Source organism: Petaurus breviceps, unplaced genomic scaffold, assembly GCF_028583685.1.
Source record: "Petaurus breviceps papuanus isolate PSGF00001 unplaced genomic scaffold, PetGlider_PUasm1.0 90760, whole genome shotgun sequence".
NCBI classification, from domain to species: Eukaryota; Metazoa; Chordata; class Mammalia; order Diprotodontia; family Petauridae; genus Petaurus; species Petaurus breviceps.
In genome coordinates, this window is record NW_027187338.1 from 5,800,631 (window position 1) to 5,812,860 (window position 12,230).

The following is a 12,230-nucleotide window of genomic DNA, read 5'->3' on the forward strand; positions in this document are numbered from 1 at the left end:
TGTGTGTGTGTGTGTGTGTGTGTGTGTGTGTGTGTGTGTGTGTGTGTATTTTCAGGAGTTCCTTCTCCAATAAGAGAAGGAAGTTTATATATCTACTTCTGTGGTGAGTCTCATAGCCAAGGTGGAGGGTGGAGATGCTGAAGCCTGGGAGGGCGTGGTTGGTCAAAGAGAGTCAGGAGGTCAAGCAAGTGCACTGGCCCTGGAAACTGGGACAGCTGAGGTCAAATCCAAGATCTGGTTTGGGCAAATCACTTACCCTCCCATTCAAGGCAATGTTGTTCAGTGGAAGGGTGTGCTGGATCTGGAGTCAGAGGGCGTGGTTCAAATCCCAGACAGCTACTTATTCCATTTATCACCTTGGGCAAATTACTTCATCTTTCTAGGCCCTGGTTTTGTCCTTTTTAAAAGGAAGGTGGTGGATTGGGTGGCCTTTGAGGTTCCTTCCAGCTGTAGATTTGTGACCTTGACCTCAGTTTCCTCATCTGTAAAAATAATTTTAATTTCTTTAGAGCTCTAAGTTTTACAAAGCACTTCTCTCTCCTCTGGGAGATAAGTAATGTCTCTGCCTTTTTGTAACCTCTCTCTAGAGCCTCAAACAAAGTAACTCTCTCTGGGTCTAGTAGCTAGCAAACTTAGGTCTTCTGTCTGCTAGTCTAATGCTATTTTTTGGTTCTTTCCCTTTTTTTAAAAGTATGCCTCTTGTTTTTCTCACTAATTTAATTTTTAATAGAAATAAATTTTTTATGTCTAATTTAATTTTTAATAGAAATAAAAATCTATTTTTGTTTTAAAAAATTTAATCTAATTTAAATTGAAACAAAAATCTATTTCCTCTATTTCCTACCTCTTGACTTTCTACTGGAAAAAGCAAAGCAAAATCAAATCAAACCCTCATAACCAATATGGATAGCCAAGCAAAGCAAATACCCTTATTGGTCATGTACAAAAAATCTATGTCTCATTCTGCCTACCATCTTTGTACTGTTCCACAAATCTGTATTCCTTCCTTCACTGGGTGGTTGGGCACAAAGCACTTTGTAAACTTTAAAGGACTCTAGAAATGGGAACTGTTATTGTGCTTTAATTAAGGCAAGACCATGCCTGCGGACCCAAGAGCTCAGTCCCCAATCCTGCTTCCCACTGTTTGAGGCAGGCAGGCCAAGGCTTAGAGGCCACACTGGCCAGGGCTGATTCAGCTTCCCAGATCTCTCTCATCATTGGAAGAGAATACAAGGATTCTCTTGGAATGGACAAGGGATATTGACAGTGTGTTGGATTGGGCCTATGGGCATCACTCATGGAATATATCTAGTGAGAAAGGGCATTTTTCAATTCAGCAAACCCATGGGCTAAGCAGAATCAGGAACCTGAAAAGGAAGGGTCTTCAGAGACCTACAATTTATTCTTTCTCCCTCTATTAGTCTTTCAGAGGACCTCCTTCTAAAGTGTCCCACACAGTCACCCATTTTTTTGCTGAAATACTTCTAGTGACAGAAAGTTAATTACTTTCTCAACATTTTTGGGAAGCTCTAATTACTCAGGCAGCTGAATGGTACAGTAGATAGAATTCTGGGTCTGGAATTTGGAAGACCTGAGTTTGAATCCTGCCTCAGATATTTACTAGCTGTGTGACCCTGAGCAAGTCACCTAGCAAATCTCAGCCTCAGTTTCCTCATCTGTCAAATGGGGATAATAATACTAGCTACCTCACAGGGTTGTTAGGAGAATCATCATGTAAGGTGCCATTATTATCATTACAGTAAGTTCAGTGTGATCCTATGGATAGGACTCTGGGCTGGGAGTCCAGAGACTGGAATTCTGGTCTTAGCTTTGCAACCTTAGCCAAGTGGCATTGAGTAAGTCACACCTCTCTGAACATCAGTTTCTTCATCTCTGATATGGGGACGTATTACTGTTTCTATGGGCCTCACAAGATAGTTGTAGGGTAAGTTATTTACAGATATAAAATCTAATATAAATGTTGGTTGTAGTTGATATTATTATTATTATTAATCAGTAGATTAAACCCACATCTCTTTCTCTGTGATTTTCAACCCTAGGCCATGGCTCATGTAATGTATTTCAAAAAAAAATTTACTGGTAGTCATAAGATCTGTGTTCAAATTCTTCCTCAGCTTCTTCACTTGATATGTGTCTTTGGGTAACCCCCTTTTCCTCTATGGATTTTAGTTTCCTTCTCTGTGAAATGATGCAAATATAGACATTTCTGTAGCTGGGACTAGTGGCAAGTGAGGTGGGGTAGGTTTCCTTGGGATGTGGCTCCATATTGGGAGAGGGGAGGAGAAGCATGCCTGGGATTCAGTGACATTTTTAATGTGTTAGAAGGGAAGGTGGCATATAGGGTACTATTTCTGTAGGGTATGGAAGAAAGAGCTCCTGAGGCAACAATGTTGATGTCCTTTAAACTTTTGACCTTGGGGCAAAGTACCAGTTGCCTTGTCCTAGTTTTACGACTGGGACTAAATGCTGTTTAACTTGGTTTTTTGGATTTATGATTCTATTTCTTCCTCTCTATTTGGTGTCAGAAAGACCTAGGCCTGAATTCTGTATCAGACACTACTAGTTGGGTGACTTTGGGCAAACCACTTAATTTTTCTGAGACTCACTTTCCTGATCCATAAAATGTGGGTCCCATGGAAGAGAGAAGCTGCTCTAATGAAAGGAAAAGTCAAAGATCCCTGGGTAGCAGGTTTCCATCCATCCAGTGGCAGTGGCATTCCTGGATGTGTGTCATGGAGTCGGGCGGGCCAGGGATGGGGGTGTGGGGAGGAGGCTGACAGCCGGTCCACAAGCCCCGCTTTCATCCTGCTTAACAAGGCCCCCTCAGTGTACCCGATCGGCTGTGCAAACACGCACATCTGGGCCGTGGGCTGGGGGAGGGGGGAAGCGGAACTCCCCCACAGCTGGCTGGGTGCTCCTGACCTTTGGGACAAAGGGAGCTTTGGTCGCTGTGGAGACCCACTGCTCCCTTCTGACGACTTCAGAGCCCCCGAAGTTCCCGGTGAGCCCCTCCCCAGACCCAAGGACCCTCTGTTTCCTCTGGCCATTCCTCCCCTACACCCTCACCAGGGGTAACTCTGGTTCCTGCAGCACATTTTACTGAAGGACATAGGCCCCTGAGCCTCCCCTAGCTCTCAGTTCTCCTGAGCCGGATGGAAATAAGGCTGTGAGCTAAAAGGAAATCAGACTGTGGGCAATCAGAAACCTCAGACACCATGGAAATATGTCCTCAGCACCAGTCCTGTCCTTCCTTAGGTTCCTGATACTCTGGGCTCTCTTTGAGGGGCTGAGATGGAGAGAGGGAGTTGGGGGAAAGAATCACTGACCACAGACTATAAGGAAGGAAACAAGCATTTATTAAGAGCCTACTATGTGTCAGGCCCTATACTAAATGCTTTAGAAATATCTTATTTGGTCCTTACAACAATCCTGGAAGATAGGTGTTACTATTATACCCATTTTACAGGTTGAGGAACAGAGGTTAGGTGATTTGACCAGGGTCAAATAGCTACTGTCAGACTGGGTTTGAACTCAGGTCTTCTGTACTCCCGTCCGAGAAGGTAAAGTGGAAAGAGAACAGGCCTTGGAGTCAATAAATATTGTTTGGTCATTTTTCAGTCATGTCCAACTCTTCATGACCCAATTTTTGGGTTTTCTTGGCAAATATACTGTAATGGTTTGCCATTTCCTTCTCCAGTTCATTTTACAAATGAGGAAACTGAGGCAACTGGGGTTAAGTGACTTGCCTAGGGTTAAACAGCTAGTAAGTCTCTGAGGTTGAATTTGAACTCAGGTCTTCCTGACTCTGGGCCTGTCACTCTGTGCACTATGGCACCACCTAGCTGCCCTGAAGTCAAGAAGACGAATTCAAATCCTACCTCAGACACTAGCTGTGTGAGCCTGGGCAAGTTACCTAACTTTGCTGTGCCTCAGTTTCCTCATATACAAAATGGGGATAATAATAGCCTTACTTCCCAAGGCTGTTGTGAGGATCACATGAATCAACATATATAATAAAAGTGCTTTACAAACCTTAAAGTGCTTTATAAATACTAGTGATTGTTACTGGGATAGATCTTAGCACATAGAACATAGAATGTCCTTGGAATGGGACTGAGAAGGGATTTTACCATATTGAACAAAGGATGTCAGAGCCAGAAGGTGCCTTACAACAATGCCAGATCTAAGCTCTTACTACTCTAGAGTTCTAGAGGGGTAGGTATGTATTCAGAGCTTCAGAACCCACCCGCAATGGTGTCAGCAGGTACTGAACCTCCTAATCCTTGGTACCTGCAAAATAAATAAGGCACACTCCCAGCCTCCAGAAATCCAGGGGCTGCTGGAGCAGTCTTTCTGCTACTGGACAAAAAAAGGGGGGAGGTATGGTAGTTCCAACTTTCTCTCCATTTTTTTTTTTGTATCTCTCCTGGTTTAGATCACAGCCAGGTAAGGAACTGACTCTTCTAGAAGCAGATGAGCTGCCCTTCAGCAATCAGTCTGATAGCTTCCTTAGTATTTTTTTGGGGGGGTGGGGGTAGTGGCTGAAGTGGGCGCAGCCCCCCAGTGCCTTTGCTCATTTTGTGATTGTCCCTTGCTTAAGGTACAGAGCTTTGGAGAGCCTTTTGGTCATCCTGGGACTGCTTGACCATCTCTGGGTCCTTTTCCTCACCCAAGTCTCCATGGTCACAAAGAGCAAACAAAAAATCTATCTCCCCCGTGAGACCTCTCCCTCTCCCTTTCCCTCTCCTTCATCCCCATTTCCCCCAACCTGAGCATTTTGTTTGAACCTCTTCATGGCTCTTCTATTCAACCAATTGTGTGTATTTGTGACTTTGTCTCCCTTATGAGATTGAACTTTTTTGGTCAATCAACAAGCATTATTAAGCACTTACTATATGATATCCACTGTGCCAAGCACTGGCAATACAAAATAAGAGGGAAACCCAGTCTCTGCCCTTAGCTCACATAAGCTGAAGGTCACCTTTAAGATTATTTAGTCTATGCAGCTTAGCGGAAGGGGTAATCAGAATGCACACCATCTTGGGGTGGGGGAAGAGAAGAGATGGGGAGAAAATTTGGAACTCGAAATCTTGTGGAAGCGAATGTTGAAAACTAAAATTTAATTGATTAATAGAAAGATTATTTAGTCTACCACTCTCATTTGACAAGGGAGAAACTGAGTCCAAGAGGGGTAAGGGCTTTTCCACAGTTACCTGTCAGGCCAAGGGCTGCCTTAGGATTTGAGTCCAGGTTTCCCGATTCTCACCATGCATCTATTCATCAAACTAGACTGCTTCTCCTCAGGTACTCTGTTTTCTGACCTCAGGTGAGTGGTGGGAGCATTGGATTGGGTTCATGGCAGCTTCCTGGCTAGATTACCCGTTTGTGACAGACTGGGGTGGAGGGGCACCTGCCTCACTGATTCTGAAGCAAAAAATTTTAACTTTTTTAATTGCATCTTTTCGTAAATGGTAATTAATAAATTAGCATTTATGCAAAACACCGTCATAGCTTGGCTAACATGTCAACTTCCTTCCCTAGCTGCAAAAATGTGAACGCTCCAAGGGACTGCAGACAGGCCTCCCCCCACCCCCAATAGACAGTTCCATTTGACCCACGTCACAGTGTGTGTGTGTGTGTGTGTGTGTGTGTGTGTGTGTGTGTGTCTGTGTCTGTGTCTGTGAAATGCCTGGCAGGAGAAAGAGAAGGGACACAGCCTGCAGGCTTTGTACTCTCATCTCTTAGGACTCTGGGGCAGGCTTCCCAGGAAGACCAAATTTCATTTCTTTAAGAGATGGGTCTAAAAACCCTCAAGGATGGTCTCAGAGCTCAGAAATCTAGGTTAGTCCTCTGAAAGACACCTGATGAAGGTGAGTCAGGTAGAAAACATCCTGAGCTTGGCTTCAGATGACCTAGGTTTGAGTCCTGCCTATGTTATTTACTAACTGTGAGACCTCAGGCAAGTGTGTATTCAGAACTTCAGAATCCAAACACAATGGTGTCAAAAGGTACCTGAACCTTCTAGCTCTTGACAAGCCACAAAATATATAGACTTCACTCCCAGTCTCCAAAACTCCCTGGATTTCTAGTGCAGCAATTCCACTAATGAACAAAGAAAACTGAGATAGCAGGCCTCAATTTCCTCATTTGTAAAATGGAGATGATAATAGTACCTAACACTCAGGGTTGATGCTGGGATTAAATGACATAATATTGGTTAAGCATACAGTAGGTACTTAATAAATGCTCCTTCCCTTCTTCCCTATTATTTCATACTCTCAGTTCCCTGCCAGCTCCGACACTAGTCTTTGTTCTAATATTTGTGTTCCAACATTCCTTGTTCCAGGTCCCTCCCAGTCCCGACATCCTGTGCTCTAAGCTCCCTCCCGGCCCTGGCATTTGTGTTCTGCGTTCTAAGTCCTTCTCCCACTCCGGCATTCTTTGTTCTGATTTTAAAATCACACCACTGTCCCTGGAGGTGTGAACACAAGGGGGTCGGTTCTACGGAGTGCTATATTCCCAGTTTCCCGAGGAGAGGATGGCTGCTTCTTTCCCCGGCCGGCGGGCTGGGCTGGTCTTCCCAGTGGCGCCGGCGGCCGGGGAGAGGACGAGCAGGACGAGCTCATGTTTTTTCATGCCGCCTCCCCGCGCGCGCGCTCCTCGCTGTCTGCCGTGGGTCGTGGAGGCACCCCCGCCTTGCTGGGCCCTGCTGCCTCTCTAGTGTACCATTCCCCTATTCCTCTGCTCACGCGGCTATTGTTCAAGATTGAATTGGTCCCAGGAAGCAGCGGAGCATGTGAAAGCCGCGATGAATTTTGCAAAGTGGCTTCAGGGCAGTAAAGCATGTCAGAAGAATAAGGTGCAAAATCCGAAAGTCCCAATTTAGAAATCTCAGCCAATGCTGCAAGCTCAGCCGAGGAAGGCAATACCCCGAGTCTCGGGCTGGGCTGCCAGCGCTGGCTTCTGCACTTACCAATAATATTCATAACAAAAACACTTTACTTTGTGACTAAATCCATTTTCTGGCTTGACCCTCACGACAACCCTGGGAGGGAAGTGGGCTCGGTGGGTGGGGATGATAGCCCCCATTTTACAGATGAGGAACGTGAGGCTTCACAGAGGTGCAAGGTCCCACGGCTGGTAAATTGGCAGAGCTGAGACTCGAACCCTGGCACTCTCTCGGTCCAGTGGCCTTTGTCGTACCCCACGAAGCTTTCTCCCTCCGACCCACCTAATAGAGCGGAGAATAATGACATCGGGGCTTGCAAAGTCAAATAAGTCTTCTTATTAAATCAGTTTATGTGCAATTAACCTGTTAGCCATCCTCTTATTACTCCCCGAAATTGACAGGCTGGTGAGAAGAGTGATGTCATTAACAGGTTTTTCTTTGCATTCTGCTTTTATTTAATAAGTGGCGCCCTCCCCCCTCTCACTTCTATCACAACGCGTCTTTTATTGACTCTTCAGGAAATTAGGGCCTTTGGGGAAAATATAATGTTTCTTCTACTTGAGCTATCTCAGTTGGAAACCTTCAAATACAACTTGGAGCCACTTCTCTCACAGTAGTGGAAATCAGAGAATTTAGAGCTTGGAGGGGAGTCCCACTTACTCATTTTACAGTTAAGGAAACTGAGGCCCTGAGATAGTAAAGAACAAACTAGCCCAAGGTAAGAGTGTGTCAGAGTAAGGCTTCAGAGACAGTCTTCTGACAACTTGCCCAGTGTCCATTCCACTCTACTGTGCCCCTTCATCCAACTCTGTTACTTTAATTGGGGGGGGGGGAACTGAGTCCCAGAGAAGGGAAAGGATTTGTCCAAAGTCACACAAGTTGCAAGGAATAGAGAGCCAGGAGAGGAACCCAGGTCATCTAATTCCAAATCAAGGGTTCTGGTCATTGCATCATGCTGTCACATGAGGAGAAAGATGCATCTGAGCTGAGGGAACAATACCCCTGACTCTGCCTCTCCCCAACCCCCAGCCTCAGACTGGATTTAGCCAGCCAGCTTCTGAGCTTGGCTTTGGCCTGAAAAAAGTATAGGATCATGGATTTAGAACTGGAAGAAACTTCAGAGAATCACAGAACACAGAGAGACAGAGATGGAAAGGACCTTAGAAGACCCCAAGGTACCAACCCCTATCCCGCATCATTTTTACTGGTAGGGAAACTGAGACCCAGAGAAAGAGAGTGACTTGCCCCAAAGCACACATGAAGTCAGTGCCAGAGTGAAGATTAGAACCTAGGGGTCCTGACTTCTTATCTGGGACTATACCATGTTCTGGATGGCCACAGACATAAAAGCATGGTGGGGGGAGGGGGAGGTGGGTTTGGAAGATAGATGACAACAGTGTGGTTTAGGGTGCAGACAAGCCATTCAACAGGGTCGAAAGGCCTAATTAAATGCATAATTAGAAGTGCTTTGAGATCTCAGCATTCCTTAATGATATTAATCCAATTATGTGAATATTTACGGGATTCACCATTAATATTAATGACAACAATAAACAAGTATGAGTGTTCTTTTCAAAGCTGCTGGCTGTTCCAGAAGCTGCCTCCTTTCATTACAGGCTGGTGTGACTCTATGCGGGAGAAGCCACGGCATTGTGTCTGACAAATGACTCTTGTCATACTTCTCTCTCCTTGGTCCCTGGCAGAAGTTGGACGGTATCCCCGACGACCGTCAGCCTTGGCAGGGGGTGGGGGGTGGGGAGTGGGGAGTTGTTGTGGGCTTGTGGAGAGGGGTAGGAAAGGGAAAAGGGCATTTCCAGGGCTGGGGATTTAAAAAGAATCCATAAAAGAACAAAAATGGGATTTTAGTCCCTGGGGATGTGGGCTGTGGAGGGGGCTTGCGGTTTGGGAGGGGAAAACAGTTTTTGCCCCAGAACTAGGATGTGAACCAGACCTGAGAAAGATGAGATGCCCTTTGGAAGAAGAGACAGGTTGTATTCTTTCATGGGTAGACCTGGTTGCTCAATGAGGCAGGTGGGAAAAAAAAATATTATCCTGATGGAATCAGAGCATGGAACATTAGAACTTAGAACAGAACAGACGGAAACTGAGACCTGGAAGGCATATTAAGCACAGAGAATGTGAGAACTGGGAGGGATGTTAGGACACAGAAGGTTAGATCTACAAGGGATCTCAGAAGAGAAAATGTTAGGATGCAAAAGATTACAACTGGAAAGCAGGTTAGAAAGCAGAATGCTAGAACCGAAAACAAAGACTTCCAGACCTAGAAGGGACTTTAGGGCACAGGGTGTGAGGACATTTAATGTTAGAGCAGAAGAGAAGGCTATATTTTTGTTAATTGAAAATTAAAATAAAATTTAAAAGAGATTATGAAAAGGAGTATTTGAATATAGAGTTAAATGTTAAATGTTAAAGTTGGAAGGGACCTCACAACATAAAGTATTAGCAATGGAAAAAAACTTTTAAATATAAATATTTGAATATTAGAGCAGAGAGTGGAGACTATTATAGGTAGATGAGGGTCTCAGAGAATATTTAGTCCAACAGCCAGCATCATCATTGGAGTGGAGAGGAAACTGAGGCTCAGGGAAGGGGGATCATCTTGACCGAGGCTATGTAGTCAGGGAAAGGCAAGGTCCTGATGCGCCTAGATCTTCTGACTCTTCCATAACTGTGACTATGAAAGACAAGAAGGGAGGTGGGAAGCCTAAGAGGGGCAGCAGGAATATTATATGTGTAAATAAGCATGAGCAACAGCAGACATAAAAGTCAGTTACCAGGACCTTGCCCCCAATTCTCCCTTCTCCCTCCCAGACGCTTGGCTCCGAGTTCCACCTCGGCAACACTAGCTGACAGGTTCCGGAGTTCTTCCTTCTTCAAAGAATTTGTTAATAAGTCAATGACGGAATATCTAAAGGGAGGAAAAATATTTCTTTTTATAGTTGGAGATAATTGTCCCTGGAAAAAAAACAACAACAAACCTTTAATTACAACTCACATGGAGAAAGCTTGATTTGTGCCCTGCGCCCAAATGCTGAGGAGCCGGATGTAAAATATTTGTAATATTTAGGGAACCTAGAGTTTTACATAAAAGTAAACAGCTTTGCCGGAAGGCACAATTTCTAGCAACACAATAAAATGTGCTGTGAATTTATGGCGGCCATCCATTAGCTCTTACCAAGGCAACGTCGCCCATATCTGTCGTCCATCATTATAATAGAGGGTTAATGCACCGAATTTACATAAAAAAGTCATATTGTCTGCATGAATTATTTACACCCTCAGCTGTTTTTACAGCTCGGCTTCAAGCTGTATTCTGAGAGAGATTCTGCTAGTAAATTACTCTGTAGAGGCCCAGCTCTATAACTACAAACGGCGGGCGGGCAGGCACAGGGCTATGAAAAGGAAGAAGAAATGGGGAGGCCCCAGAGTGGATGGTGAGGGAATCGGGTGCCTCCCTTCTCCTGTGCATGGGGGGGGGGCAGGAGGTGCACTGAGTCCCCCAAGAGCTGGGGCAGAGGATTCTATTGCGCTGGGGGCTTAGAGCTGAGATAACAGAGCACTGATTTCCTCCCCACCCAAGATATTCATGGGATTTATAGCTGGTAGGAACCCTCAGAGATGATCTAGCCCAACTTCTTTATTTTTACAAAAGAGGAAACTGAGTCCTAGACTCAGAAAGAGAATGATACAAGTCATACAACGTAGTGTCAGGATAGGGCCTAGGTCTTCCGACTTCCAGTCCTGGACTCATAGCAGGATACTCTTTTCTTAAATGAAATTTCAGGTTGGAAAAAAAAAGAAAGCAAAAAACAAAACCCATTTGAGTCCTGAGGAAAAAGCATTAGTCTGGAGGCCCTTCCCCCAATCCTTTTGCTATTCTGCAGACTCTGTAGAGTCTAAGCTTATCTTTGTAGTAGGGTGAGGAGACAGAAAATGTTAATTACAGAGATTCTGGAGTTCTCAATACAAGGGAACTATAGATCCCCCAAAGCAGGGTAGGCCAAGGATCATAGGACTTAAAACCCAAAGCGATCTTATAGACCATACAGGGATGGGGAACCTGTGACCTTGAGGCCACATGTGGCCCTCTAGGTCCTCAAGTGGGATCCTTTGACTGAATCGAAACTTCACAAAGCAAATCCTTTTATTAAGGTGATTTGTTCTATGAAGTTTGATTCAGTCAAAGTTGAGGACCTAGAGGGCCACACGTGACCTCAAGCCTGCCGGTTCCCCACCCCTGATAGTCTAGTGTTTTTATGTTACTGATAGAGGATCTGAGTCTCAGGGTAAGTAAATTGTCCAAGGTCACAAAAGGAGTAAGTAGCCCAGTTGGGATTTAAAGCCAAGATTCCTGGTTGCAAATTCAGAGCTCTTTCTACAAGACCACATTTAGGGGATTCATGGAACTAGCTTGGGGCTAGCTAGGACTCAAGCTTCTGTTTTGATCATTGCTACCTGACTGTTACCATAGCAATGGGGTTGTTGGTACAGGTCTGGGGAGCTTGGTACTCAGTTAGGATGCCTATGTCCAGCTCTGCTCTGTGACATTGATCTGGTCATTCCCCTCTCTAGGCATCTGTTGACTCCTCTTTAAGTAAGGCAGGGGGAATGAACCCTGACCTGTCTCCTTAAAAATTTTTTTTTCCCTACGTTGCCCTGCTTCCTTCACAGTGTTGGTATGAGGATCAAATGAGCTGATAGAAGTGGAAGTGCTTTGGGATCTAACTGTAAAGCCCCCATATAAATGGTGTTGAATGATGAAATGCTGAGGGCTCCAGGAGGAGACATGAGTGTATGGTCACATGCAAGGCACACATACATACTCAAACAGACATGCAGAGATGCATACACATGCGTGTATGTATTTCATGAGTGTAGGATCAAGGTCAGGGCCCAATGCTTTGGGCTCGTTGTATTATCAGCACTCCTGGAGGGCCAGAGTGACAGCAACCCAGGGAGACACACAGAGACAAAGACAGAGGCAGAGACATGAAAAAACAGAGAGAGAAAGACAAAGAAACAGGACAGAGAGAGAGGGGGGGAAAAACACCACAAGGAAACAGACACATACAAAGAGAAAGAGGGAAGGCAGTATAGTAAAGTTAGGACTGGTGAAAATGCTCTGGTCTCTTGTCAGTCAATGCCTGGTGGCCACAGGGACATGGAGAAGCTCCTTTGGGGAAAGACAATTCCTAGCGAGGGTTGGAGATTTCAGTGCTTTCTGGTTTCTCTAAATTTG